General features: G+C 55.6%; 2 long non-coding RNA genes across 4 annotated transcripts; one reads left to right on the top strand and one right to left on the bottom strand.

Annotated features, from left to right (window-relative positions):
• On the bottom strand, positions 613-11,173 carry LOC106509624. Of its 2 annotated transcripts, none has more exons than XR_001307299.2 (4): positions 10,356-11,173; positions 3,381-4,542; positions 2,374-2,411; positions 613-1,172 (listed from the first exon to the last, which is right to left on the bottom strand). It is a non-coding gene; the product is annotated as an uncharacterized LOC106509624 (long non-coding RNA). The 2 variants fall into 2 exon arrangements; XR_002342207.1 differs by having other exon boundaries at positions 10,567-11,173.
• On the top strand, positions 14,205-20,557 carry LOC102161175. Of its 2 annotated transcripts, XR_001307295.2 has the most exons (3): positions 14,205-16,432; positions 17,957-18,107; positions 20,069-20,557. It is a non-coding gene; the product is annotated as an uncharacterized LOC102161175 (long non-coding RNA). The 2 variants fall into 2 exon arrangements; XR_002342208.1 differs by lacking the exon at positions 20,069-20,557 and having other exon boundaries at positions 17,957-18,197.

Genomic DNA, 22,295 nt, shown 5'->3' with positions numbered 1-22,295 from the left:
TAACCTGCTGAGCCACAACAAGAACTCCCAGACCGGAGGCTTTTCTTTGTGCCAAAAGGCTAGCCCCAGCCAGGGGAGCATCCTTCCTAATTCACGCAACGCCTCTGTCCAGGCCAGCAGAATTCTAGTCTCACCTGTCTTTCCCTAGGCCATTCCCGGACCCCTCTGGAAACACCATCTTTCAGGCATGCAGTCTTCAGGGCCCAAAACAGAAACCCCTGACTCAACTGGCTAAACAACGAGGCCATGTGTTACAGCAAGAAATAAGCCCAGAAGAGGGGACTTTCCCCGGTTGGTTAATTCTGGTCATAGCTGGGAAAGGACCCTGGAACTTCCCCCACTCCTCAGTCTGCCCTTCTCACTGAGTCAGCTTTACCCTCAGAGTCACAAAATGACTGCCAGCGCTCCAGAATATCAGCTCCCCGGCATTACCTCAACTAGGCTTTTGAGTGTTCTTGTGGTGCAGCAGGTTAAGGATCCAGCATTTTCACTGCGGTGGCTTGGGTCACTGTCGTGGCTCAGATTCAGTCCCTGGCCGGGGAACTTCCACCTGCCTTGGGCACAGCCAAAAAAAAAAAAAAAAAAAATTAACTAGGCTTTTGACACCCCTTCTCAGGATCATGTTTTTAAATGCACAATGCAAAATAGCAAAATATGTAGGATTATAAAGGAAGCCAAATGCACTGAAATTTGTCAAACTATTTTTTAATATACATGCCTCTTCTTCTTTTCTTCCCCTTCCTCTTCCTTTTCTCCTTCTTCTTCTTTTTTTTTGGCCAGCAGCCTGCAGACACTCCCAGGCCAGGAATCTAACCCAGCTACAGCAGTGATAATGCAGGATCCCTAACCAGCTAGGCCACCAGGGAACTCCAACTTCTTCTTAGCACATTTAAAAGAATACCTAGTGGTGGATTTAAGAACTACCGTGATTTGAGTCCAAATGCCATCCTGAAATTTCTGCAATAAAGGTAGGATGTTCGGAAACCCAGTAGGGTTTGTGGTTGATAACGTCGGTGGCAAAACCACAGACCTCACTGGGTTTTGCTGCTCACATTCACAAGGCAGGGCGATGCTGAATTTAGTCGGTGCCGATATGGATGTGACTGTTTTCTCATCCAGGTTCACAGACTCCAGGCTCCCGGACTCCAGCAGCGCTCTGTGGAGAACTCTTTCTGCAAACGGAAGAAAACTTTCACCATTTCGCTTAGCCAAGCTGACAACAGACTCCTCTCTAAATCCATGCCCCGGGAGTTCCCGTCGTGGCTCAGCAGAAGAGAATCTGACTAGCATCCATGAGGACGCAGGTTTGATCCCTGGCCTCACTCCGTAGGTTAAGGATCCAGCATTGCTCTGAGCTGTGGTGTAGGTCGCAGACGCAGCTCAGATTTGCATTACTGTGTTTGTGGTGTAGGCCAGCACCTGTAGCTCCAATTCGACCCCTAGCCTGGGAACTTCCATATGCCGCAGGTGTGGCCCTAAAAAGCAAAAAAATAAAAAATAAATAAATAAACGAAAACCACGCCCCACAGAATGACCATATGGTCTAGCAGTTCAGCTTCCATGTGTATGCCCCCAAAGAACTGAAAGCAGGGACCTCAACAGATATTTGCACCCTCACATTCCCGTAGCGTTTATTCACAGAAACCAAAAGGGGGAGGGAACCCAAGCGTCCATTGCCAGATGGGTAAAGAGTCACAATGTGGTACATCCATACAATGGAATATTATTCAGCCTTAAAAAGGAAGGAAGTTCCCATCGTGACTCAGTGGTTAATGAATCCAACTAGGAACCATGAGGTTGCAGGTTCGATCCCTGGCCTTGCTCAGTGGGTTAAGGATCCGGCGTTGCCGTGAGCTGTGGTGTAGGGTGCAGACACAGCTCGGATCCCAAGTTTCTGTGGCTCTGGTGTAGGCCAGCGGCTACAGCTCTGATTCGACCCCTAGCCTGAGAACCTCTATATGCCACGGGAGTGGCCCAAGAAATGGCAAAAGGACAAAAAGACAAAAAAAAAAGGAATGAAGTCAGAGTTCCCACTGAGCCACTGCAGTGGGTTAAGGATCTGGTGTTGCCACTGCAGTGGCTTGGGTGGCTTCTGTGGCTCGGGTTCCACCCCTGGCCCAGGAATTTCCATGTGCCCCAGGTGCAGCCGAAAAAAAAAAAAAGGGTATAGAAATCCTGACACCTGCAACACTCTGGATAGACCTTGTGACATTATGCTCAGTGAAATGAGCCCGTCACCAAAGGACACAGACTGTAGGATTCTGCTTATATGATGAGGTCCCTGGAGGAGTCACACTCAGAAAGACAGAAAGCAGAGGGTGGTGGCCAGGGGCTGGGGAGGGAGGAACAACAGAACGAAGTCAGAGAACTTACTGCTGCCCGGCTTTGTGACTGTCCCTGAGGCCACAGCACTGGAATAGGACCAACACACGGATCAATGGAACAGAATACTGAGCCCAGAGTCACTTATCCAGGCTTTCTTTTCTTTTTTGGCCACACCAGAGGCCTACAGAATTTCCCAGGCCAGGGATCAAACCCACACCCCAGCAGGAACCCAAGCCCTTAACTGCCAGGCCACCAGGGAACTCCTTTCCTGTCATTTGATTTTCAGCAAAGGCGAGGGGAAACAGGTCGGTGCACGGAGGAGACAACAGTCTCTGAGTGGGGCAGTGGGGCCACCAGGGGGCAAGCATTTGCTCATCCTCCAACTCCCGTCTCTCTCCAGCCTCCACAGTCCTCTGTGAAATGGGTACAACACTGCCCTCCTCACAGGGTGTGGGGAAATGTTTTGAAAAAGATAGGTGTCTAGTTGCCGCTGTGGCGCAGTGGGTTAAGCTGCGGATTGGATCCCTGGCCCAGGAACTTCCGGATGCCGCAGCGCGGCCAAAAATAAAAGAAGAAAGGAAGAAAAAAGGTGTGTGTCCACAGGAGCCAGCAGGGGAGGAAGGGTTCAGGGACCAGCCGGGGGTTGATCTGGGGCGCAGGGGAGGGACAAGCCCTGGGGGAGGCTGGTGCTGCAGGATGTGCTCAGGGAAGCCGGGGAAGGTTCAAAGGGGAGTGTGATGCGCTCCTGGGGACACTGCCGCCTGGGGGAAGGCGGGTCGGAGGGGCAAGCCCGGGGCTGAGATGGAGGAGGAGGCGCAGCGCCTAGGAGGATGAGTCAGCCCGCTGGGGGGCTGCCTGGGAGCCCCCATCCTGAGGGTCAGGAGGCCAGAGCCAGGCCCAGAGGATGTGCTCAGAAAGCAGTTTCTGTTTCCGGGGGAAGAACTCTGATACCGGCGGGGGGCTGGGAGGGCCAGCCTGAGCAGGGCCAGCCCAGATCAAGGCCACCCCCAGCCCCAGCCCCTTCTGCCTCCCACTGTCCTCAGACCCCACCATACCGGCAGCAGAAGGGACGCTGGGGTGCAGAGGCTCGAAAGTGCCCGCGGGGTCCACTTCCCGCCCGGCAGCTCTGCCGGAACCTGGTAGGCGGCCTGGAGTGGCCCGAGGGCTGCAGGTTCCCTGGCCTTGTCTCTGGCCTAGTTTTGGATGTTTTGATAAAAGCCGTGCAGGGCAGACTCCTGACAGAGCCCCAGGGTCTGAGCGCAGCAGTGGTGGTGCTGGAGATGGAGTCTTGCAGCATCCGTGTCTCTCAGGCACCAGGGTCCGAGGCCTGGGGACAGACGGATGGATGCCCCCTCCCTGCCACACCTCAGTGGCACCTCCAGTAGGGGGGTCTCCGTCACCCTCAGCAGCGCCTCCTCAAGGAAGACAGTGTGGCTCAGAGACGTGCAGCAGGGAGTTCCCGCTGTGCTGCAGTGGGTTAAGGGTCCCGTGTTACCTCAGCTGTGGCGTAGGTCGCCCATGCGGCTCTGATTCAATCCCTGGCCCAGGGACCTTCCAAGTCTCTCGAATGCGGCCCCCCAAAAAAGGAAAAACAAACAAGTGAATTTAACCCATGAGCATGCCCCAAATATGGTCATTCCACCGTCTAATCAATAGAAACCTTATTGAGAAATTTTAGGTTCTTTTCCATCCAAACGAAGCGATCGATCCCGCCCAGCTCCACTCCTCGAGCCTCACCCGGAGGCCCCGCCACAAGCCCGCAGGCCGACAGCGCCTCGGAGGACACAGGCAGGTCCTGCAGCTGGGTGCCCTTTACGTGCAAAGCTGAAGGGAGGGAGGGAAGGAGACAGACCCTAACCTTGAGAGGCTGACCCCTGGCGTCAGGGCAGGGGCCCCGGTGACCGGGGACAGCTCTCAGGCCTCCCTTCCATGAAGGCACAGGGTGAGGGGGACCAGAGGCCCTGGAAGCTATGATTCCACCAACCCCACCCGGCCTTTCATCGTCTCCCACCCTAGCTGGCAGCCGATTGTCTTGGATGGAAGGGAAGGGGACAGGAGAGGCCACTGCCCCATCCCCACCCCCCTGACCAAGCACGCCCCCCCCAGCCTGCCCCAGGCCTTCCCCGTTGTCTCTGACCCAGACCGGCTTCTGGAAGCACCAGGCCCCCTCCCAGGGCAGCAAGTCCACCTGAAGCCGAGCAGGGAGAACTCTGCATCCTGTTAAAATGGAAAGGAAGCAGGCTCCTTGACAAAAGTGCTGACTTAGCCACGAGTTTCCAAGATAAAGCAAGAAGCAGAGACGTCTGCGCTTCCTTCCTCTCCCCCTGGACCCTGCTTTCATTTCCCTTCTGGAACAATGGAGTCCTAAAGCCACTGAGCTAGGTGGGCTTCCAGGCGCAGCAGGGAGGGTCTCCCAGAGAGGTTGTGCCCGAGCCGGCGGCCGGCTTAGGAGTCACAGTGGGGCTGTGCGGGCTGTGCGGGCTGGGGGCGGGGGGAGGCAGGGGGGCCCGAGCAGGACCAGAGGAAGTGACAGGGCGAGGGGATGACAGAGGCCACGCAAGGTAAGTACACGCAGGGGACCGAGACAATAAGCAGACACTTTAAGGGCAGCCAGGTGTTCGGGGCAGAAAAGAGAGGCCTAAACAAGGAAGGGAGCAACCTGGAGTGACCCTGCGACCTATGGGTGTCAATTCAAGAGTCTGCTTTGCTTTATCTTTCTCTTGGCCACACCCTCAACATGCGGAAGCTCCCCGTCCAGGTACTGAACCCGCACCACAGCTTCGACCCACGCCAGTCACTACAACACCAGATCCCTAGCCTGCTGAGCCACCAGGGAACTCCAGGACTTTGCAGTTTATAAAGATACTGGAGTTGGGAGTTTACGTTGTGGCGCAGCGGAAATGAATCCAACTAGAATCCACGAGGATGCGGGTTCGATCCCTGGCCTCGCTCAGTGGGTTAACGTAGGTTGGTCTCAGATGAGGCCTGGATCCTGCGCTGCTGTGACCGAGGTGTAGGCCAATGGCTACAGCTCCTCCAATTTGACCCCTAGCCTGGGAACCTCCACATGCTGCAGGTGTGGCCCTAAAAAGAAAAAAAAAAAAAAAAGTTGGGAGTTCCCGTCGTGGCGCAGGGGTTAACGAATCCGACTAGGAACCATGAGGTTGCGGGTTCGGTCCCTGGCCTTGCTCAGTGGGTTAAGGATCCGGCGTTGCCGTGAGCTGTGGTGTAGGTTGCAGATCCCACGTTGCCGTGGCTCTGGCATAGGCTGGTGGCTACAGCTCCGATTGGACCCCTAGCCTGGGAACCTCCATATGCCGCGGGAGCGGCCCAAGAAATAGCAACAACAACAACAACAAAAGACAAAAAAAAGAAAAAAAAAAAAGTTGGCATTAGCATAGGTGATGTAAATACAGTATGTGTGTAAACACCACATTTCCTGGCTCTGTCCCCTGAGAGGCTGTGGGGACAGCCACACCTCCTGCCACACATCTCCATTCCCCACTCAGGGCACAGCAGAGAGCTAACTGATTCCAGGGCTGGGACATCCTGTCGTGTTGGATGATCCGAAGAAGACGTACGGATGGCCAAGGAGCAGGTGGAAAGATGCTCACCACCACCCATCATCAGGAGCTGCAGATCCAACCCAGCCAGACCCCACTCCCTCCCCGTCAAGGTACCACGAGCAAAGATAAAAAGGCAGGCGCAGTGGAAGCGAACCCGACTACTATCCATGAGGATGCAGATTCGATCCCTGGGCCTCGCTCAGCGGGCTAAGGATCCAGCGCTGCCGTGAGCTGTGGTGCAGGTCACAGACGCAGCTGGGATCCCATGTCGCTGTGGCTGTGGTGTAGGCCGGCAGCTGCAGCTCTAATTGGACCCCTCGCCTGGGAACTTCCATATGCCCCGGGTGAGGCCTTAAAAAGCAAAAAAGAAATTAAAAAATAAAAAGGCAAAGAAGAAGTATGGGTGGGGAGGTGGAGAAACTGCAAGACTCCATTTTTACACTCCACGGTTGGGGTGAAAAATGCAAAGGGGATGTTCCCGTCCTCAGCTCCAATTCCATCCCTAGCCTGGGACTGTCCATATCCCATGGGTGCAGCGCTAAAAAGACAAAAAGACCCAAAAAGATAATAGAAAAAAAAAGGAAATGTAAAGTGGGAGTTCCCGCTGTGGCACAGTGGGTTAAGGATCTGGCTTTCCCGCAGCTGTGGCATAGGTTCAGATTCAATCCCTGGTCCTGGAACTTCCATTTGCCACGAGTGTGGCCATGAAATTAAAAAATAAAAATAAAAAATAAAGAATGTAAAATGGTCAGAGGCTGTAGAAAAGTTTGGCGACTTCTCAACAAATTAAACCTAGATGAACCCATGGCCCCAGAATTCCTCTCCTAGGTGTACGCCCCGGACGGCCAACAGGTGTTCAAACAAAAACTTGGACATGGACCTGGATGGTCATAGCAGCACTGACACTCCCAAGAGCCAAAAGGCGAGAATAACCCAAATGTCTATGGCAGGATGAGTGGGTAAACAAAACATGTCACATGCACACAGTGCTGGCTTTGTCACAGAAGAGGATGAAGCGCAGTCACGTGGTTCAGTGCGGACAGGCCTTGAAAACATGACGCTAAGTCAAAGGAGCAGACACAAAAGGCCATGTATTAAAGGATTCCCTTTGAAGGAAACATCCAGAATAGGTAAGTCCCTAAAGACACAAAGCTGCCTAGTGTTTAGCGGGAACAGAGGGTTTGTGGGGGACGGGCAGTGACTGGGTAACAGGAGTGGGGATTCCCTCTGGGGTGATGAGAACATTTTGGAGCTAGATGGAGGTGGTGGTTGCACAAAACTGGGACTACACTAAGTGCTCCTTAATTGCTTTTAAAATGGTTAATTTCTGGAGTTCCCGTCGTGGCGCAGTGGTTAATGAATCCGACTAGGAAACATGAGGTTGCGGGTTCGATCCCTGCCCTTGCTCAGTGGGTTAACGATCCAGCATTGCCGTGAGCTGTGGTGTAGGTTGCAGACGCGGCTCGGACCCTGCGTTGCTGTGGCTCTGGAGTAGGCTGGTGGCTGCAGCTCCGATTCAACCCCTAGCCTGGGAACCTCCACATGCCGCAGGAGCGGCCCAAGAAATAGCAAAAAAAAAAATGGTTAATTTCCAACAGATGTGTGGTTGCCAAGGGGGAGGGAGAGGGAGTGGGATGGACCGGGAATCTGGGGTTGATAGATGCCAACTCTTGCCTCTGGAATGGACAAGCAATGAGATCCTGCTGGACAGCACTGGGCACTATATCCAGTCGCTCGTGATGGAGCAGGATGGAGGATAATGTGAGAAAAAGAACGTATATGTGTATGTGTGACTGGGTCACTTGGCTATACAGCAGAACATTGACAGAATGCTGTGAACCAGCTATAATGGAAAAAACAAAAACAAAAATCTCTTTTTTTTTTTTTTTTGTCTTTTCTAGGGCCACATCCGCGGCATATGGAGGTTCCCAGGCTAGGGGTCTAACCGGAGCTGTAGCCACCAGCCTGCACCTCAGCCACAGCAATGCCAGATCCGAGCCTTGTCTGTGACCTACACCACAGCCCATGGCAACGCTGGATCCTTAACCCACTGAGTGAGGCCAGGGATCGAACCTGAAACCTCATGGTTCCTAGTCGGATTCGTTAACCGCTGAGCCACCTCGGGAACTCCCTAAAAATCATTTAAAAAATTTTTTTTAATTAACTAAATTAAATGGTTACTTTCCATATGCCGTGGGTGCAGCCCTAAAAAGCAAAAAAAAAAAAAAAAAAAGATTAATTTTGAAAAAAAAAAAGTCCCCTGGTGGTGCAGTAGGTTAAGGATCCAGCATCGTCAGTGCTGTGGTGCTGTGGTGAGGCTGCTGGATGATAAGGGTTAGATTCCTGGCCTGGACACTTCCATATGCTGCAGGTGGAGCCAAAAAAGGAAAAAGAAATTGAAAAGACATTCTGGGAGGTCCCACTGTGGCTCAGTGGTGAACGCACCCGACGAGTTTCCATGAGGACACCGGTTCAATCCCTGGCCTCGCTCAGTGGGTTAAGGAGCCAGCATTGCTGTGGCCGTGGCAGAGGCTGGCAGCTCCAGCTCCAGTTGGACCTCTAGGCTGGGAACATCCATAGGCTGCGAGAGCAGCCCTAAAACGCAAAAAAAAAAAAAAAAAAAGAAAAGAAAAAGGACATTCTGGCTTGCAGAGGCTCTTTAGGAAACAGGAAAGCCTGCAGGAATTAGAGGTCCTTGCTCCCTAGAAAGGATGCTAGTCTTGAAGTTCCCTGGTGGCCTAGTGGTTAAGGATTTGGCATTGTCTCTGCTGTGGCACCGGTTCGATCCTGGAGGTTGGCAGGAGGGTCTGGATTCCTGCGTCAAGAGGGAGAATGAAGAGGCCCCAGCGCGCAGCCAGGGAAGGCAAGAGACCAGGAAAATGCTTCCTCCCGGTGGACAGGGCCATTGACTAGCTGGGGGTAAGGGCTCAGCCCTGACTCATCAGGACACATGTCAAATGCACCTGAAGATATGCCACATGCCTCAGGCTTGAAGCCAGGAGTCCTGGCCAATGTGTCCCCCCCGCCCCCACACCTGCCTGGTTTGGGCTGATCTGGAAAGTCTGAGGCCTCAGGTCAGCCTGCACCTGCTGCTGGTCCTGTCCCCATCCCCCCTTTCAGCCACCCCTGCGTGGGGTGCCCGGAATGTCCCCCCACTCCCTCCTTTCCCCAGGTAGCCTGGATACTCATCCTGCCCAGCCCGCCTGCTGCAGCCACCCCACACCCCAAGACCCACAGGCCCCAACAGCACCTCCCTCAGAAACCCTGAGCCAGATGCCCCTGCCCCTTCAGGCCCCCTCCCCCACACTGGCAGCCCCACCGCGTGGCCAACGTTCTGTGGACCTTGGCCCCTTAGTGTTCCCAGTCCTTAAAGGTCTCACCTAATCCTCAGAACTCATCCCATTTTGCAGATAAGGAAAGTTTCAAGAAGGCAAAAACTTGTCTGGGAGGCGGGGGTGGGAACAAAACCTGCGCACACTCTCTAGACACTCCTGCCACGTTTTCTTATTAAAAACCCCTCCTTGGAGTTGCACTCGAGGCTCAGTGGAAACGAATCTGACTAGCATCCATGAGGACACAGGTTCGATCCCTGGCCTCCCTCAGCGGGTTAAGGATCTGGCAGGCTACCTACCCTCTCCGAGCCTTGTTTTCCCATCTGTAACAGCTTAAAAATCAAGTAACTCCTAATCAGCACGCCCACCCACCCCTACCCCACCCCAGCACTACCGGCGGAGAGGAGACAGCGGAGCGAGCGACGAGGCCTAGAGGGTAAGTTCTTAGACGGCAGTGAAGCCGGGGGTCGGGGATAGGGGAGCGCGAGGTCTGGGTGGGGAGACCCGGGCCTAGGTTTCCCCAAGGCGGGACCCTAAGGCCTGAGTCGGCGCCTTTGGCCGCTCACAAGCTAGGCCCCCAGGCTGTGACCCAGCCAGGCCGCCTCCGTCAGAGTGAGGACCGGGCTCGCGGCCGGCGGACCCAGCCCCCTCCCCACATTCCTTGGGGTCTTTGGTGCGGTTGCGCTGAGCCGGCCCCTCTCTTTGTGCCGGGGGGGCGTGGCTTAGTGGAGGCGGGCCAATCCGGGGAGGCCCCAGCTTCGGGGGGCGGGGCTCTTGCCTGCGGCCGTAGTTGAGGGTTTCCGGGCGTCTTGCTGAGACTGTGGGGTGCCCCAGGGTAGAGGGAAGGCTTGGGGGAGAGGCGCGCTCGGTGAGGGGATGAGGAAGGGGCCTGGGTTCCAGCAGTGGAATCGGGGCGGGCAGAGGGCCCCCGACCACGGGCGCGGCCAGGAAGGGGGCGCCGCCGGGTTCGCGAGGCCCTGCGGAGCTGATGCCCTGCCCTCCCCGGCAGATCCCGCGCCCCCCGGGTCCCTCCTCCCTTTGCAGCCCCTGCTACCCGATTACTTTCCACAGCGACCCTGTCTCTGGATCACGGCCCTTCCTGTCGCCCCCCGCGAGCAGCCTCCCCTCCTACCCTGGTCTCCTGCTGGCAGAGAGGGCCGTTAGCGCAGATTTGGGGAGTTTGGAAGCTTCTGGTTGGGTGCCCTCCTAGGCGTGGTTTCCAGGGTTCAGGCCCCTCCCCAAGGTACCCCAGCTGCCCCCTCACCCAGAACCGTTCCACCCCCCACAATTTCAGCTACTGCACCCCCCTCCCAGCCAGCCAGCCCCCAAGGCTGGATGATTACCTCATCCTCAAGCAGCCGGAGCCGCCCGAGGGCTTTGCTTGTCAATCTCTCCTGTCCCCTCCACTGTGCTTGCTGGAGGCCCCTGTCCACATCCGTCCCTCCCTTTCTTTTTAGGGACAGCCCGGGTTCATTCCACTCTCCACTCTTCCTCTCAACTCCTGAGCCTGGGGCCAACCCCTATTCCTCCTCCCCATCCAGGCCACAATCTCTTTGCTCCAGAGATGGGCCTGTGACCTAAATTGCCCAATCAGGAACAACCCCAGGGCAGACTTGGCAGCTGGCCCAGAACACTGCTAACCATCCCAAGTCAGTGTGGCCTATGCATGTGCCACCTGGACCTGTAGCAAGCATTGCCACCCTTAGACAAGGGCTGACCCATGGAGAAGACAATGCTTAGAGAGTCAGAGAAAGTGAGCCAGCGCCTTGATCATGCCATACCTGACATCCTATCTATAATCTTCTCTAGACAGCTATGTTGTTTTAGACAAAGATATATTGGTATTTTCCATTTCTTACAACATGAAGGTGTCCACCGACAACATGTTTTTACATCCTCACATCAACCCCGAGGTGTTTTCATTTTATAGGTTGGTAAACTAAGGCTCAAAGGTGCTAATTTCAGAGTTCGTGCTGTGGCTCAGCAGTAATGAATCCAACTAGTATCCACAAGGACACAGGTTTGATCCTTGGCCTCACTCAGTGGGTTAAGGTTCCAGCGTTGGTGCAAGCTGTGGTGTAGGTCACAGGTGTGGCTCAGATCCATTGTTGCTTTGGCTGTGGTGTAGGGTGGCAACTGCAGCTCTGATTCAACCCCTAGCCTGGGAACTTCCATATGCCGTGGATGCAGCCCTAAAAAAAAAAAAAAAAAAAAAAAAAAAAAAAAAAAAAAAAAGGTGATAACAATTCATTCCACAAGGCAGTGGCAAAACTGTGACCAGAATCTGGGCTTTCCTGAATCCCTTTTGGGTGCTGCATGTACTAGAGCGAGGTGAGCAGATACACAACACACATCATATTCTCACTCTTGCACTCATGGTAGAAGTTACTAATCAACTCCTGAACTATTTCCTGCAGAATCCACAAGAGACACCGTTGGGTGTCCCCTCACGGCTCAGCAGGTTAAGGATGCAGCATTGTCACTGCTGTAGCTCTGGTTACAGCTGTGGCACAGGTTTGATCCCTGTTCTGGGAACTTCCAGATACCTCAGACACAGCCAAAGAGAGAGAGAAAGAATGAGAGAGAAAGGGAGAGGAAGGAGTTCCCGTCGTGGCGCAGTGGTTAACGAATCCGACTAGGAACCATGAGGTTGCGGGTTCAATCCCTGGCCTTGGTCAGTGGGTTAAGGATCTGTCGTTCCCGTGAGCTGTGGTGTAGGTCGCAGATGCAGCTCGGATCCAGCGTTGCTATGGCTCTGGCGTAGGCCAGCGGCTACAGCTCCGATTGGACCCCTAGCCTGGGAACCTCCATATGCTGCGAGAGTGGCTCAAGAAATAGCAAAAAAAAAAAAAAAAAAAAAAAAAAGAAAGGGAGAGAGAGGGAGAGAGAGAAAGAAAGGGGGAGAGAAAAGAGGGACACTGCCGTCTCTCTCTCCCATTCTCTTAGATCAGATCTTGTTTGCAGGCTCTTGTGGCTTATCAGGTCTTTCTTCCCCACCAGCTGAATCCATTTGAATTGAATGGCACCCAGTTGAATCAAGGCAAAGGGGGATTCTTTGGAGTTCCTGTCGTGGCACAGCGGAAACAATCGGACTGGGAACCATGCGGTTGCGGGCTCGATCCCTGAGCCTGTCCTTGCTCAGTGGGTTAAGGATCTGGTGTGGCTGCAGCTGTGGTGTAGGTCAGGTCAGCAGCTGTAGCTTCGATTCAACCCCTAGCCTGGGAACTTCCATATGCCGCGGGTGCAGCGCTAAAAAGCAAAAAAAAAAAAAAAAAAAAAAAGGGGGGGGGATTCTCAATCTCTTAAATCTAGGGGCCTCTCCGAGGCAGCCACATACCCCCTCCACTCTGCCCTTTGCCCAACGGGAAACACAGTGGCCCAGAGAGGGGCCACATTTTCCTCGAATCGCACCGCACCTCAGGGCAGAGCTGGGGGCTATGGCTGCTCCAAGGCCTTCTGAACCCAGCTGTCACTACCTCCCCAGGGTCCCTAAGGCAGTTGGACCAGAGTGGGGGGCTTAGGTAAAAATCAATCCCGGAGGATGAAGCAGACGGTCAGAGCTGGCAATTGTGCTCTAAGCCCTTTGGCTGAGAGACCTGAGGCAGGAAGGAGTGAAAATGGCTCCCAATCTTGATGTGTGCCAGGGCCCAGCTGAACGCCCACACCTACCTCCTGTGTCAGGAAAAACCCACTGGGACTTGGAAACGAGGCCCAGAGAAGGGCCGCGTTGTGTGAGGAGCCTGCCTAAGGGTTATTTAATTTTCTAGGAAACCTCTGTTTGCCTTGCGATTTACTTTTAGTTAAGGGCTCAAACTTGGTGACATGTTAACTTGTGGGTTTGCGTCTGAGATAAAAGATAACGCCAGAGGTTACCTCCTGACTGCCCCAAAGGACAGTCGTCACATTTCCAGGGTTTTTAAAATTGAATTTAAGAATCTCTCTTTTTTTTTTTTTTTTTTTTTTTGCCGTGCTCATGGCACATACAAGGTCCTGGGCCAGGGATCCAATCCCCTCACAGGAGTGACCCAAGCCTCCGCCGTGACAACACCCGATCTTTAGCCTGCTGCACCCCAGGGAACTCCGAATGTAGGAATCTTAGCCTAGTGCTTTCTAATGGACCATCTCAACCCAGTTCCACCAACGCTCTTGGCACCAGTTTTACCATCCTGCTCTTCCCTCATTCATCAATGAACGGAACTAAATCTTTCACAGATGTTGATTTCCTTGTTTTTCCTTTTTTAAAGTTTTATGGAAGTATCGTTGAAATACAATGTTATGGTAATTGCTGCTGTACAGCACAGTAATTCATTTCCACATGTACACACATCCATTTTTTTCCGAATGATTTTCCCACATAGATTATCACAGAATATTGGGTAACATTCCATGTGCTCTACAGCAGGTCCCTGCTCACAAATGTTCATTTTCTAATTATATGAGTCATGATCTTAGCTTTTTGGAAATGGTACTTTGACACCTGCCTTCCATTGCGGGACCCTCCTTCCTCCCCCACCTTGATCAAGTCTGGGTGGGGTCAAGGTCAAAGCCTGATTCTCCCTTATTGCTCAACCCCCCACACACACACCCTGCTCCTAGTTAAGAGTCACTGCCCAGCCCACCCTAGCAGCTAGGCAGAGACTACCTTATCTCTGCCTTTCTGACTCAAGAAGCTTGGGGGGGGGGAGTTCCTGCCCATGGCTCAGCAGTAACAAACCCAACTTGTATCCATGAGGATGCGGGTTTGATCCCTGGCCTTGCTCAGTGGGTTAAGGATCTCACGTTGCCGTGAGCTGTGGTGTAGGGTGCAGTCACAGCTCAGATCCCATGTGGCGTAGCTGTGGCGTAGGCTGGCTCCTGTAGCTCCGATTCAACCCCTAACCTGGGAACTTCAATATGCTGCAGGCGCTGCCCCAAAAAGCAAAAAAAATAAAGAAGCAGCAGCTGAGAGTATGCTCCTGGCCCAGCACATCAGAGACGCAGGTCCCCCATCTCTGTCAGGGAATGTCCAGCTGCCACTGGCATGCAGATTCAGGCCGAGGCCGCAGATTTCGTCTCAGGTGCCCTGGGGAGCTATGGATGATGCCAGGTTGGGAGAAGACAAGCAGGCCTCCTGTACCCCCAGGGCTAGGCACAGTGACCTCTCAGGATCTGTCAGGGCCAGGGTATGATGGCTGTGGAGCCAGGACACCACTTTAATGGATCACTTCCTTCTGTGTCGCTGAGGCCACCAAGGGAAACTGTGGCAAGTCCCGAGCTGGAGGGGGCTAGGCCATCACCCACCCCCATCTGCTCCACTTGCAAAATTCCACCCTCTTACCCAAGCAATGAACTCCTGTTCTGTACTTGCTGAAACCAGTCTCCCCTCCCAACCCAGAACTCCCTCTCCCCTCTGCTCCAAATTCTGGTCGCTTTTCAAGGCCCTGTTTAAACCTCCATGCTCTGAAAAGCACCCCAGCCAGTTCTCACCTGTCGCTCTGCCAGGACAGAGCCCTCTGGCTCCTGCTCTGAACTGAACCTCCAACTCAGAGGGGTGAGGCAATTTCAGTTGTAGCTTGGCCACATAATTCATACGGTTATTTGTTTTTTGTTTTTTTTCCTTTTTTGGCTGCTCCACAGCATACAGAGTTCTCAGGCCGAGAATCAGATTCAAGTTGTAGTTGTGGCCTGAGACACAGCTGTGGCAATGCGGGATCCTTAATCCACTGTGTCGGGCAGAATCGAACCTGCGTCCCAGCCCTCCCAAGACGCCACGATCCCGGTCCGCCCCAGAGGGAACTCCTGAATTCAGTGCTCTGGGGGGAGGGCGAAGGTCCAAAAGGCTTCTAAATGGGTCTGGGATGACTTCTCCAGCAGCCCCTTCCCCAGGACCGGTCCAGCCGCGCCCAGCTTCGTATGGCAGGTGTGTCTCTAGCGCCACCTGGAGGTCTCCAGATGCCCTGCAGCCCAATTGGGCGGCGGAGAAGACTGCCGGGAGCCGGCTGCGGGGTCCTCGCCTCTCTCACCCCTGGGAGGAAACAGGCCATATGCTTTGTCTTGTAGTCCTGGACTGCTTCCCTAAGGAAGGCAAGCTGGAGCTGGGTCATGCAGCGCACCTACTAATTCACCTTCTCAGTCTAGCCACCCCACGGTGCAGGGGCCAGAGATAGAGGCCAGAGCACGGTTTAGCCCTGAAGTGGGTGGACTGCGCTTGCAGTTTTACCGCTAACTCCAGCAAGTCTCCTCATTCTTGGAGTCATCATACCCGTTTTATGCATTGGGAAAATGTGGCTCAGTTCTCAGAATATTTGTGTCGCAGCCCTGGTCCAGTGATCAGACCTTCTTAACTCAAGCCTGCCCCGGACCGAGGCGGGAACGTAGTCTGCCACGAGCAAATAATATATGATTATCCCTGAAGGCCTGCTTATTGAATAATACCCTTTATTTAGAGGAAGTTGTCCCAGAGAGGCCCTGACCCGGCTGAGTCACTCAGGGAGTCCAGACCCCTGCCAAAGGCCAGGGCGCCCGGGATTGAAACAGTCAGCCGCCACCCCACCCCAGTTTCTTCTAGTCTGCGCCCCTCACCTAAATCTGGTCTTAAGAATGGAAGTTCCGGAAAGATGAGAAGTCCCCGCCCATGCCCCCCGGCCAGGTTTCCTGCTCGCCCCCCCTTTCCCTGAACCCTCCAGCTGTGCTCCCACCCTTCTTTTCTCGGTTCCCGCCGGTGCCGGCCAAAGCCAGGAGGGGGTGGGGCGGAGAACACCAGAGTGGGTGTGCCCCGCCCCCAGCCAGAGCGTGGGGGTGTGGCCTCTGCGCGGGCAACGCCCCTTGCCCAGCGGGCCCACCCCCAGCTCCCAGGAATTCCGCTGAGTCACTTCCGAGGCCTCCGCTGCAGCCGTGGTGAGAACAATAAGTGTCATTCAGATCTCTAAGCAGCGGACCAGCGCCCACCTGGGAGAGCCGGCCACTGGTCTGTCTAAGCGCCCTTACGTGGCCGACGAGGCCAACCCCACCTCATCCCCTACCGTTCTCCCCCAGCCATCCTGGTGGTCCGCAGGCGCCCACCTCAGGGACTTTGCACTGTCTGTGCCTGGCACTTTCTTCCCCAGGGCGTCTGTACTCTTCGCTTCCTCCCCAAGGTCACTGCCAAGGCCTCTGCTCCAGCGGGGATGTGTCTGGGGAGAATGCGGAGGTTTCTTGTATTGGAAAAGATGTGCAGGTGCAAATGGACAGGTGTGTGTGCTCGGTATGTGTGAACGTGTGACAGGCTGCTGCCTTGAGCTGCACGGGGTCAGGTGTGCCCAGCGTGCAGGCGACGAATCCCCCGTGGGCCCGGATGTCGGTCTCAGAGCCATTGTCTCCCAGCTCCAAGCCCACCCTTAGCAGCGAGGCTCCGGCCAGGGGCTGTAAACTACGATTCCCAGAATCCCTGGTCGCCCCGGAATTCCTGCTAGGTTCGGCCAATAGGAGGCGCCGGGGCTCTTAACCTTTCGCGTGCCGTTTGTGGACCTTACAGATCTGTCTAGCAAATGACGATGCTTCGGCGCCCCTTCTCAGAATCATGCTTTAAAAAAAAAAAAAATTAAATTAAATTAAGCCTGTGAGTTGTGTGCATACTGTATTTTTTATTTTCATTTATTTTTACCTTTTTTTTTTGGTGTCTTTTTAGGGCCGCACCGCTGCCCATGGAGGTTCCCAGGCTAGGGGTGTAATTGGAGCTACAGCTGCCAGCCTACACCACGGCCACAGCAACGCCCGATCCTTAACCCACTGAGTGAGGCCTGCGATCGAACCCGCGTCATCATGGATACTAGTTGGGGTTTGTTAACCACTGAGCCATGACAGGACTGTATTTTTTAAATTGTGGTAAAATATACATAAAATTTGCCTTTTTAGCCCATTTTAACTGTAGCAGTGTTAAGAGCCTTCGCACTGTTGTGAAACGGCTCTCCAGAACTTTTTCACTTTGCAAAACTGAAACTCTCTACCCAATAAATTCCCCTTTTCACCCTCCCCCCAGACAATGTAACCACCCTTCTACTTTCTGTTTCTATCAGTTTGACTAGTTTAGCTGGTTCATGTAAGTGGAATCACACAGAATTTGTCCTTTTATGACTGCTTTATTCACTGAGCATAATGCTCTCGAGGTTCCCCTTGCAGCATGGGGCAAAATTTCCTTTCCTTTAAAGGCAGAATCAGGAGTTCCCCATGTGGCTCAGCAGGTTAGGAACCCGACTAGTATCCGTGAGGACACAGGTTCAATCCCTCACCCTGCTCAGTGGGTGAAGGACTCAGCATTGCCACAAGCTGGGGTGTAGATCGAGGATGTGGCTTGGATTTGGCATGGCCGTGGCTGTGGTGTAGGCCGGCAGCTGCAGCTCCAATTCCGCCCCTAACCTGGAAACTTGCATATGCCACAGGTGCAGCCCTAAAAAGGAAAAAAAGAAAAAAGAAACACCATCCATTAGCCTCCACCACAAATCCCTGCAGGTCAGAACTTTCTGGAAATAAGTTTGTCTCTATAATTTGCCCACCTTGTCTCTAACGCTTAAGGGTTGCATCTCAGCCTCTGTCATTCCAGGTAACATCAGCCCCCTGAGATCAGGAGCCCATGGCAGTGAGGCATCACTCCATCCCGCTGGCCCACACAGGATCGCCAGTGGGTGTCTGGGGATGCGGGCACTGCCTTGCTGATAGACTTCTCAGAGGCACACAGGTCACACCTGATAAATCACCCTCTTTGGATTCTTCCTCCAGTGACATCTGGAAGTTCTGCCATGTCTGCCTTGCTAAATGCAGGCCACTGAGGGATTGCAACTTCAGACAACAGAACCAGCAAATTGTTGGAGGCCCTTCCAGCTACACCAGCTGACACATTACATTCTGTCTGGGATGTGCGCCCATGCCTGTAAGTCCAGCCCAATCCAGTGTCACAGTGCGCCCGTGTCACCCCGTGGGCCTAATACAGTAGAGCCCATCTCTCTGGAGCTCCTAGGTACCTGCTGGTGGAAATTAGCAATGTTTGTCTCTCTTGGAACATAAATTGTTTCCCCCAGGGTTAACCTTGACCTTTGGGCTCCTGGGGCATGCTGAAATCTGACGCTGGTTCTGGGGCCAGAACCTGCCAGTGGGTCCCTTCAGGTGAGGGTATTACAGCATCTTCAGCCAGGGCAGGTTCGATTTCTCCAATACTGGATGAGGGGCTGCTTTTGCCAGCGGGGGAGGCTGAGAAACCCGGATTCTCACCTTCACCTGCATCCCAGCAGGTGTGGAGATTCAGGGCACCCAGTATCACGGTGCGCGGGTGTGTGTGAGAGGCCGGCATGCCTGGTACCCTCTAGACCTCAGTTTCCCAATCGGAAAAGGGGGAGAGAAAGAGCCACTCCCATAGGGTGGCTGGGAGGCGGCAGCTGGAGCGTTTGGTGGTGGGTGGATGACGCCTGGGCCCTGGGGTACCTGAGGGCGCTCCTCTGGCCTGATGCTTTCCTGTTGCCAGTTCTTGTCCAGCAGGGCCTGGGGTGAGGCAGGGCCTGGGGTGAGGCAGGGCCTGCGGAGGCGAGGGAGGGCTGGGAAAGGGGTGCCATGCATGGGGGTGCCTGTGGAGGTCTGGGCCCCACAGGGAGCATCCAGCCCATCCCTAATGCATCCCATGGGGACCTCACAGGTCCACCTTGCCAGGGAAGAGAATGTCCCCACTAGAGGGCACCCGAGAGAGGTGTCTGCCTCTCCATCGACTGTCACCTCTGTGCACCGGGGCCTCCCCTGCAGTCCGTCTCCAGCCTACTCTGTGGTCCCCTGGCCAGGCTTCTGTCCGTCTCTCTCTTGCTCATGCCTGCCAATCTCAGCTGGGTCTCCTTGACTTCGTCCCTTAACCTTGCAGCATTTGGGGGTCTTCCTTCCCCTCCCCGTCAGGGTCATGGAGACCCGTCCGCGCACCTGGGGGTGCTCCTGAGTCCCGGGAGGAGAAGCTGATGGTCGTTCCTCTTTCTCTTCCCTCTCCCTTCCCGGATGCCCTTTCTCAACCCCATGCCCTCCTCCCTTCCTCCCTGCGGCGGGGCTTGCCCACAGCGGGGCTCTGGAGCTCTTGGGGCTGTGCTCCATCAACGGGCCTCCTGGGGCAGGGCTCCAGGACTGTCCAGCTGGCACCCACCCATGTGTCCTTCAGGGCCACAGAAGCTGGAATCCAAGGCCTGGTGCCCTGCTGGCTTGTGTCCTGCTGGGTGTGCTGAGCCTGAGCCTCACCTGGAGTGACCTTCGCCCCAGGGACAGGACTCAGGACAGGACAGGACAGGCAGAGCATGGGGTTGGCTGGCCCCATTTCTCAGAAACACAAGCCTGTCCAGCCAGGCCAGGCCATGAGCCGAAGGGAGCAGTGGCCTGAAGACCTTCCCACCCTGGCCCCCGCCCCTGCAAATTCTCCCTTCTCCTGGAGATGCTGAGGGAAAGGAGAGTCCACGCCAGCCCCCTTTGCCCGGCACCCACCCACTGTGTGCCAGGGGCTCATGCCTGCACCACCTCAGATGGTTCTAGTAAGTTTGCCCCAGAGGGATTATCACATTGGCCCATTGTACAGAAGAAACTGAGGGTCGGAGTTCCCGTTCTGGTGCAGCAGAAACAAATCCAATTAGGAACCATGAGGTTGCCGGTTCGATCCCTGGCCTCGCTCAGTGGGTTAAGGATCTGGCGTGGCTGTGGTGTAGGCCGGCGGCTACAGCTCCGATTCGACCCCTAGCCTGGGAACCTCCATATGCCGCAGGTGCAGCCCTAAAAAGCAAAAAACAAAAACAAATTTTAAAAAACCCTGAGGGTCAAAGAGGCTGACCACGTCCAACTCCCAGCTCTGTGCTTTTTTCCCCTCCTTTTGAAAAGTGGGAACTATATCAACTATACAGAAAAGTACAGAGAAGAGCACAAGGCAGCCTCAGCTCTGGGAATCATTTCACCGGATCTTCTTCAGCTCTGTTTGCGCAAAGAAATACAGGATATCAGGATTGGTAGACTGCCGCTCTCCATGCCCCCTCCCACCTCCACCCTGAAGCTGTGCTGGCCCCTTCCTGTCTGTTTTGTGGCCTTTGTCCCTACCTGGACGTCCCTAAACGATAAATGGGAGTGTCCTGTGTTCCTGTTCTTTTTTTTACAGTTCTGCAGTGGGGGGTAATTTACCTACAGGTCACCAGCTGAGGGTGTACAGCTGGCTCCTGGGTGTACAGCTGTGGGGTCGCCACCCTAAGTAGCACACAGGGAGTTCCTGACCTGGCGCAGTGGTTAGCGAATCTGACTAGGGACTGTGTGGGGTTGCGGGTTCGATCCCTGGCCTCACTCAGTGGGTTGGGGATCTGGCGTTGCTGTGAGCCGGGGTGTAGGTCGCAGACGTGGCCCGGATCTGGCGTGGCTGTGGCTGTGGCCTGGGCTTGTGGCTGCGACTCTGATTGGACCCCTAGCCTGGGAACCTCCAAGTGCCGCGGGTGCAGCCCTAGAAAAGACAGAAAGACAAAGAAAAGAAAATTAGTACACGGAAATTTTCCACCCTGGAAGGCTCCCATCCTCCCATACCCCCCCATACCACCCCCCACCCTGGACGACCCCAGCCTGACACCACTGGTCAGCTTTGGCCTTGCGGGGACCTGACCGGGCAGCCGGAGGTTGCGCTCTGGGCACTCCCAGGCTCATCCCCTGGCCGGGGACGGGAGCACTGGTCACCTCTTTCAGCCCACACTCCTCTTATCTCTCCTGGCTCCTGCCGGCGGCCGTTGGCCGGCTTCACCGGCCGTTGGTCCATTTTACAAACTGGACCTGACTGTGCCTGCACTTTTCTCCCTGGGGCGTCGCTGAGATCGCAGGCATCTTCTGCAGGTCACCCTCCGGGCCGGCTGGCCGGCAGCTCCGGGGTTAAAGGGCCACGACCCGGCTGGGGGAGCGGGGCGGGGGACACCGGGCAGGGGCGCCCCCAGGCCAAGCCCCCAGCCTCCCCCGAGGGCGCCCCACCCCCGGGCCCGGCAGCTGCAGGCCCTTCCGAGAAGCGGGGACGTTTCGAAAGGCGCAGCCGCACCTCGGACCCCTCGGGGGGCCCCTCGGAACACGGGAAGTTCGGGAAGGAAGCTGAGCGCGGCGCGCGCCCGGCGGCCCGCGGGCCGGATGACTAAGTTTGGCGGCGCGCCCCGCCGCCCTTTGCCTTTTTTGGCCGCCTGGCGCGCGGCGGACGTGGCCGCCCGGGGGGCCGAGGGGCGGCGGGGAGCCTGGGGAGGGGGCACCGGCGGCCGAGGCGCTGCGGGCGCTGCCCCCGGGGCTGCCCCTCCTCCCCGCCCCCACCCCAGCCGGCCAGGCCCAGCCTCCCCGATTTACCGAGGGGGAAACTGAGGCCCGGAGAGGGGCCGAGCCCTGCTCAGCGGACATGGCACCACCGCGGGGTGGAACCAGAAGACACCCAAAGGCCCTGCTTCCCAGCCCAGGGCCAGGACAGAGATGAGTCACACTCCCAAGGGCGCCGAGCTGCATTTATGGAGCACCCACTGTTTGTTTCCTGGCCTCCAGATGGCTGGGCCTCGGAGCGATCTTTGGAGGGCAGGGCAGGCTTGGGTCTGAGCTGCGGGCTCCCCTGGCCCCGGCTGGCTGTTGTGCTTGACGTTTGCACAAACTCAGGTGATGCAAAGCATCTCCCGGTCTAACAGATGGGAAACAGGCTGTGAGCAAAAGGAACGCGCGCGCGCCCCTGGTCAGGGGAGCTTAGTGGCATTGCTAGGGGCCTAAGTACAAATAGGAGCGGGTACCCCCAGTCCTAGGGGCATCGCAATGCACATGCTTAAATCGCCTACACGCAAGAGTTTGAGAAAGAAAAACAAAATGCACACGCACTCCCACGAAGTAGAATGCCTCTGCCTCTCCGGGGAGCTGGGCCGCGGTGTGACCGTCGGGTCACAGTTGCCGGTTCCGGACGCGCTTCAGCGCCCCGCCCCCGGCCCCGCCCCGCCCCGCCGCAGGCATCAGTTTGTTCAAACACAAAGTGGGGAGAGGGCACCGCGCTCGGGGCAGGTTCCAAGGCGGGGAGCGCGGTCGGCCGGTGGGCCAGGCACCCGAGCCGGGCGGGGCGAAGCAGGGA

The sequence above is a fragment of the Sus scrofa genome, chromosome 3 (genome assembly GCF_000003025.6).
Source record: "Sus scrofa isolate TJ Tabasco breed Duroc chromosome 3, Sscrofa11.1, whole genome shotgun sequence".
Classification (NCBI taxonomy): Eukaryota; Metazoa; Chordata; class Mammalia; order Artiodactyla; family Suidae; genus Sus; species Sus scrofa.
Note: the sequence above shows the minus strand (reverse complement) of the source record. Positions and strands in the feature narration are given on the sequence as shown.